The sequence below is a fragment of the Nyctereutes procyonoides genome, unplaced genomic scaffold, assembly GCF_905146905.1.
Source record: "Nyctereutes procyonoides isolate TBG_1078 unplaced genomic scaffold, NYPRO_anot_genome, whole genome shotgun sequence".
NCBI lineage: Eukaryota > Metazoa > Chordata > Mammalia > Carnivora > Canidae > Nyctereutes > Nyctereutes procyonoides.
This window is the reverse complement of record NW_026575125.1, coordinates 85,460,088-85,468,247: the sequence shown is the minus strand read 5'-3', so window position 1 is coordinate 85,468,247 and position 8,160 is coordinate 85,460,088.

Genomic DNA, 8,160 nt, shown 5'->3' with positions numbered 1-8,160 from the left:
GAGCAACAAGATTGAGCATGGATGATTCCAGACTCATGGAGTTGTTTTTGTTTTTGTTTTTACAAAAATATTATGCATCTGAAAAGTTCTGTGAGTCAGTTAAAAAGAGATTTGTTCATGATATCTTTAGACAATACTGAACAAGGCACCTGAGAAAGTTTATCCAAATTCATAGTCCTTCTTTAGGCTTTGGGACAAAAAAAGTTTTTATATCAGTAGTTTAATCCCATATAATTTATTTTTTGTCTGCTCTGTCCTCTGAACTTTCTCTATATTTAATTTAATTTGTTTTCCTCAAATTCTTTATGTAGCATTCATATATTGGATCTCCAACTGGACTCCAAATTACTGGAGATCACAACTTTAGTGTTGTTTCCTCTCCTGGGAGGCCTTGGTCAAATGTACTGTTAAACAGAATCTTAGCAATAATTGAATGTAATAATGTATAAAGTTGAGGGAAAAAATCAGAGTGTTTCATGTTGAAGAATCTGAGAAAAATATGACTCTTAGATATTCCCCAAAGCTTTATGTAATCAATGTTTACTGTTTGGACCTCTGTTCTTTTCTCTCTACAACCTTCTCTCCCTTGGAAATTTCTGAAATTCAGCTAAGCCAGAATAGTATGGGTTGGTCCAAATTCTTTTACCTCTAAGGCTTGATCTGTCTCCAGAAATCCAACATCATATTTTCAGCTGTCTGAAGAACACCTGATGGTGTATGTATATATTTCCTCTTGCCAATAAAATGTAAGTTCCTCCATGGTAGGAACCATAACAAACAAAAAAATATTCATTAAATAGTAACTTGACAGTTCTGTGACTCCAAGAATAAATGGTATATTCTCTGCCATTTTTTTTACAATGTTGGTGTAATTAAGCTTCAAAAAATATTTTTAAAGTGATGATGATAGAAATACATGATTATCAATCATGTATTAATAATCTACATGATTATTCAGCTAAATCTAGGGTAGGCTTAAGGGAGGACCAAAGTTTGAATAATTCCTTTAAAAGTACTTTATGTCAACATAAATGGTGTATCTTTAGATTCACTAAAGATGGTAATAAAGAAGCTAGATATTATTTTCAGGAGAAAGTAAATAGAAATAAAAATATAACACAGAAAAGAGTTTGGAACAAGCTATAAATGACCTTTCCTATTCTCTGTCCAACCATTTGGGGCCACTCTCAAAGACTCAAGAGTTCTGAACACAGATACAGTAAATTGAATACTCCTACAAAAACAAAGGTTCTGATATGGGGGAAAAGGATAATATGAAATGTAATTAAAGGCCTTGAGATGAGTATCTGCTCACAAATGTCCTTTTCTTTTGAAGCTCTTTATAGAGCTTATGTACCCAATTACATCTAGGAATATATTAAAGGAAAAGACACTTTGTAATCATGAAACTCAGTCATAAACTAAAGCATTGACAACACTGATTTTCAGCAAGATATTAATGACTTCTTGGGGAGGGACTGTAGCTTCAGACAGTTTAATTTAAACTCCCTATAAATGGTTATGTTTAATTTGTGATTGAGAGCCAGTGATGTCTTAAATTTGCTTTAAGTAATAAAAGACGACAAGAAGGGACATTTCCACTCATTTAGTGATCTTTAAACACTAAGTCATTTCAAATTTAGGCCCTGGAGTGAAAGGGAAAGGGCAAGCTCAAGCTCCTAAGTGAGGTTTGGCTTTAGATTGTTTAAGGAATTCTTAAGTAGTTGAAGCAGAGTTATGACAATTATCTCCTAGACTATAAAAGTCAACTATGCGAGCATTATTATTTGAAGTGGATTTTCAGAACTACAAAACCGCTGGTATTTTCACAGATTGTAGCATTGGAAATGACCTTAGTAAACCATTCATCTGATTTACTTTTTTAACAGGTGAGACCATGGAGGCTTATAAAAGACTAGAATGCAAGTCATTTAACTCTAAATTTGTACTCTAAAAACCATTCCCCACAGTGCTCCTGTGATTTGAATATTAATTATTCAGCAAATATATATTGAAAGAACCCACAATGTGTAACGATGTATGAGAAGGGTATTTGGGGTGGAGGTATAAACATGAATACTATATAATTTTGTCCTCTGTGAATTCATAATCCAATAGGGAAGATAAGACTCAAATTAAAAAGTGAGATGATGTCTATAAGACCTTGAACACTGTGCCTGGCACATAGACGACAGACCTTGAAACCTAAAAAACAAAAAACAAACAAAACCAAACACAAGACAATGTGCTAAGTGCCACATAAGTGGCACAATTAATAATATCCATTTTTGTTCAGATTTTAAATTCAAATTTTAATAGTCTTATGTATGTGGGTGTCAACCTAGATCATATTTTTTAACAGATTTATTTAGAGACATAGAAGGTGTGAGCTGGGGGGAGGGGCAAGAGGAGAGGGAGAATCTCAAGCAGACTCCCTGCTGAGTGCGGAGTTTGACATAGGGCTCACTCTCAGGTCCCTGTGATCATGACCTGAGCTAAAATCAAGAGTGGACACTTAACTGACTAACACTCAGGAGCCCCAAACTAGATAATTTTTTGATATGACCAGTAGTTCCTTTACATTGCATATACAAAATCATAACACATTTAAATTTTACATGTTGTGTCTTGGCTTTAAAATCTGCATAATGCCCTTAGTCTCCTCCATAACCCCACCTGAATAAAACAGTACATCTTTCCCTGAATTAAGAATGTGACTGCTTGCAATCATTTCCTAATGTGACCCGTAACCTGGAGTTCATTATTTCACAATCCACCTTGCAGTCTCTATTTCACCTTGACATTTGACAGCTATCTTGGCATCTGATTGCTATTAACCATACATCTGCTTTGCCCAGAAGTTGGGTAGCATGATTCTGTGGCACTGTGGTGCATGTAGGAGATGTGCAGGGTTCAAACACGCAATGGGGAGTCATCTGAAGTGAGCCTTAAGGCACTAACCCTAAGATTCTATAATCAGGATGGGAATGAAAAGAGGGGAAACTTTTGAGAAGCATTTTGTAAAAATAATTTAGATGCTTAAATTGATGGAATTAACTGAATATATATGGAGAAAGGTGATCCAAGAATGTCTCCAAGGCAGAAAGTACAAGCATTATTTAGATTTTCATGAAAAAATAAAGAAATGTGAGAGGAGGGCTAGAGTATTTTTTGAACAATGTAAGTGTTGCCATAAATGTGTTCTGTATTGTGCTACAGTAATAAATGTACTTTTATTAGGTCTTGTTGCTTCATCTGAATCAAGAGACTCAGAATATCAACTATAGATATGAAAAAATTTGGCTGCTTTTCTGAAAATTGTACTTACCCAAAAGTACAAAAGTAAGGTAAAAAATAGCAAATTATTTTAATAACAATATATTATCTTCTTAGGTTTTCAAAGTTTTTAACTATTAAATTCTAACTATTTTCATTTGAATGGCAAAATCTGTGAGAGTTTTCTCCATATCCTTTCTCCTATTCTATATATTCATCTAATTTATGCCTCTAGATTTGTAACCTTAGGGATGTATGTTGTTTAACTTCAGTGGTTTCTGCATTCTTGTCTGTAACAAAAATGTTAAGTTTGAAGGATCCTTATAGAAAAATCACCTAGTACACCCTCTCATTTTATAGTTGTAGAAACTGAGGCTCAAGCAGAACAAGCAACTGCTGCGTTTTTTACCTTCATTTTTCCTGAATGGGAAGGTAGGAAGAGAAGAAGTTGATGTTGTCTATACCATAAATTGCACAACTGTATTATTATTATTATTATTATTATTATTATTATTATTAGAGATAGAACGCAAGCAGGTGAGGAGAGGCAGAGGAATAGGGAGAGAGAATCTTATGCAGGTTCCATGCCCAGTGCAGAGCCTGACACAAGTCTTGATCTCATGACCCTGAGATCATGATCTGAGTTGATATCAAGAGTCAGATACTGAGCCACTCAGGCACCCTGCAGAACTGTATTATTATATGGAATTGTCTTTTTGGTCTCACAAGACTATTAGCTTCTTCAGGGAAATACTGTGTAATATGTGTATCACTTCTCTAACCTCCAGTGAAATGTCAAGCATACAGTAGGCCCTCAACAAATACTTGCCGAAATTCCATAATTGTTATAAGTTTTTTATTCACCTTCATTATGTAGTTGACTAATTTGACAGATACACATTGGTCATGAATTTTGTCAATCTACTTACAAAATAATTGGCTGAGGTTTGGTAGTATAAGCAGGAAAAGTTGAGGTAGACCATTATCCAATGAGAGGAAGGTAATGAATATTCAAGGTAATGAATCAGCATGTGCTAACTTAAGATTTTGGAGAGCAAGAGTTATTGTATTAGACAGAAAGTATAACAGTGGTTGCCGGGGGTTGGGGTGGAGGAGAAATTGTTTAAGGAATATAGAGTTTCAGTTTTACAAGATGCAAAGTGTTAAAAAGATGGATGGTGGTGATCGCTGTACAACTGTGGAATGTATTTAATGCTACTGAATGGTACATTTAAACATGGCTAAGGAGGTAACTTCTATGTTATGTGTACTTTACCACAATAAAAATAATTTAAAGGAAAAAGAAGTAACCATCCTAATAGAAGATATCTTCCACAGTGGGAAAGAGGGCCAGCCCCGGTAGCTCAGAGGTTTAGCGCCCCCTTCGGCTCTGGGTGTGATCCTCGCGATAGAGTCCCATGTTTGGCTCCCTGCGTGGAGCCTGCTTCTCCCTCTGCCTGTGTGGGTGCCTCTCCCTCTTGTGTCTCTTATGAATAAATAAATAAAATCTTTTAAAAAAAAAGTGGGAAAGAGAGTCATTGTATCCATGAGTAGTTTTGGGGCTTATAATTTCTACCATACTTCATCAATTCTATCCATTTGTTAATCGTGATTTAAAAAATAGGAATAGAAGCATGGTGGAAAGACTAGAGAAATAAGTCCATTGAGAAACCAGCTCATTTGTGCTTTCTTAAAACTTGGTTTAAAAAAATTTTATTGGCAAGACACCAGATCCTTCTTGTTTTATTTCCACCAAGATTAAAGTAATCAATTTCTCCCCGCATCTATTTTAGACTGATATTACATTTAATAATGTAAGATATGGGGCTATTAGGCCCTTGGGAATCAGTGACTAATCAACCAAACAAAAAAAAAATTCCAGAACAATCAATCTATAAACCACAAAGCATTAAAATAGTTTTAACTGTTTTTCTAATCTAAGATTTAAAAAAAAACTTGACAAATTCTTGATTTTGTCACTCATAGCAATTCACTAATAGTAACCTCTGATTTCCTATCACATTATAAAAATGAGTCAATAAAACTCTTGTATACAAATTTATTTGCTGCAAAGGCTTTTGGGAATTGTTATTTTAAAAAGAAAAAATTCTGCTCCACTCTGAACCATCAACCGATACTACAAAATGGGCGTAGACATTTGAGGGGCTACTAATTAAAAGCTAAAAACCAAAATTCTACAGCCAGAATATGGAATTGATCCTAATCACTGATCATGACTTTTACCAGACACCTATGTGGCCAATAGAATGGAGTGTCTCTTTCTCTCCTTTCTAGCTATCTGTCCACTATCATCTATTTTATATATTATATATATTTATAGTTATATATATTTCACTCTGAACTAAAAAAATAAAACTGTATGTTATAGGGCTAAGCTTTAGCTATAAACTAGTTTAAGATTAATAATTTCTTAATTGCTGGAAAATATGTTGAAAGAGATGACATCACATCATTTCAGAGAAATCTGTTATTTTGTTAGATGCTTTGAGTTCTTAAATGTTATTGTGCAGGTGTGCTAGAAATTCTACTCTATTTCTTTCTTTCTCTTCTTTCACTTTAACTATTGAAACATACATTCCTAGGGGGATGGATGGATGGAGGGATGGATGGATGTAGATATAGATTGATAATATATATTATATATTATATATATATTATATTATATATATACTTATATATATACTTATATATAATATATAATATATAATATATATATATATATAACAATACAATTAATCAAGGTATGTTCATCGGTAACTTACTATGGGCAAGGAATTTGTCATATATGTGGGCTAGTCAGCAAAAGCTTTATGCAAGAGGTGGGGCTTAAACCAGACTTGAAGACCAGGTAGAACTTAGAGGGGGAGCACCACCCACAGTACTGAACTTCTGCATTTTGCTCCCTGTTTCTAGCAATAAATCATTGTTGAATTGCAAGTCACAGTTTTTATGTCATTAAAATGGAAGTAGTAAATGGAAAGGTTTTTTTCACCAATTAAAACAAAGCCTTGGGACGCCCTGGTGGCTCAGCGGTTGAGCATCTGCCTTTGGCTCAGGGTGTGATTCTGGAGTCCCGGGATCAAGTCCCACATGGGGATCTCCGCGGGGAGCCTGCTTCTCCCTCTGCCTGTGTCTCTGCCTCACTCTCTCATTCTGTGTCTCTCATGAATAAATAAATAAAGTCTTTATAAAAAACAAAGCCTTTAAGCATACACACTTTTTTTGTGTGTTCTTTTCAACTCTTCATTAACTATAAGTACTATACTCGGATACAGTCTTTCTACCTGAGTTCAGATCAGTAGACTAAAAAACTGACAATGACTTTCAGCAGTACCTTTTTTCCAAGCCATGATTATCAAATTATTTCTCCTGATGCCAGTGTGGAAAGGTACTACATGGCAAATGGGATCAGACAGTCGTCTCTGATATGTGAGAAACCATCTTTAATAATCCTTCTGTTCCCTGCAATCTCAGATCTCCAGGATGTCAATTTTCCTGTTTGAATTCCACATAGGCAACTGTATATAAAGGATTAAATTGGAATGGCCTTTGTTGTGATGTTACACATGGGACAAAGCACACTCACTTATGTGTCTAACTCACTGTCGTGACTCCTCCCAGTCATCCTTTGTACATAACAGCATTATTTCCCTGATTTTATTTCAGTCTTGAAATGATCTCTCTAAGTCCCCTGAGCTTCACTCAGGCTTCCTGTCCCTCAGTCCTTCAGCATTAACATGACTTTCTCATTTACTTTACGTTTTTCTTGGTAACAAATCTCCAGATGAACTGTTACATGCCTATCTTATTACTTTGCCAAACAGCACATTAATGATTAATGGGCACTGTCAGTAATAATATCCTCATGCTCACAGGCAAATCTGCTCTATCCAAAGACTAGTGGCTACAGCATTAAAGATAAATTAGCCAATTCCTAAACGGAGGCAGTGAGTTTACTGCTTAACAGCATCGTCTCTCTGGAATCAAAACTGCTACATTTCAAGCTTGGTTTCAGTTAGTTTAAGTGGATTATTTAATCTCTTTGTGATGCCTCAGTTTCCCCATCTGCAAATTGTGGATATTAGTTGTACCCTCTCATGGGGTAACTATGAAGCTTATACATGTGAATAGAGGTGAATCTCTTATAAATCTGTCATACATAGTAATTTCTAATAAATAACAGCTATTCCTATCTTCTTTTATACCTCTTTTGTGAATAATAATTACTTGCTAACTTGGGCAGGTCTTCCTTACCTCGATTATAAGAAGCTGGACCTGGAAGTATTAAGTCTTTGACTATTGAGATAAAATGAGAGATCTGGGAGTTTAAAATATAGTTATAAAAAATGTGAACGCTGTGACATTTACTCATAGGCATTCACTAATGACTTTAAAGACAGTCATTTTTTAGAAAAAAAGAAAAGATTAAAAGAACTCTGGTCAGTGTAGTGGTTGCTACTCTTCCCTAGATATTAGTTGACCTTGCCTTTGGTTTCAGTAGTGTTTAATTTTTATTTTTAAAATTTTTGTATTGAGCTCACCCCCATATCCTGCATTATAACACTGATTTCACTCTGAATGCTCACCCTCCCTTCCTCACTCCCAATCAAGCTGCTTCATTTTCTTGGGAAGGCTACCTTCACCTTTCACCTTCATTCTTCCCAGGCTCAGCTAGCCACCTTGTACAGTAGTTCAGGATGCACCAAGTTGCCTTGAACTAACTCTCCATCCTGATTCTTCTGTTGCTCACTCCTTTTATCAGAAATCTACTCCCTTATTGTCCACCAGAGGATATTTTGTTCTTATAGTCACCTGCACTAAATAATGAGAAATGTGTAAGAATTTAGGGCAGATGAAATGGCC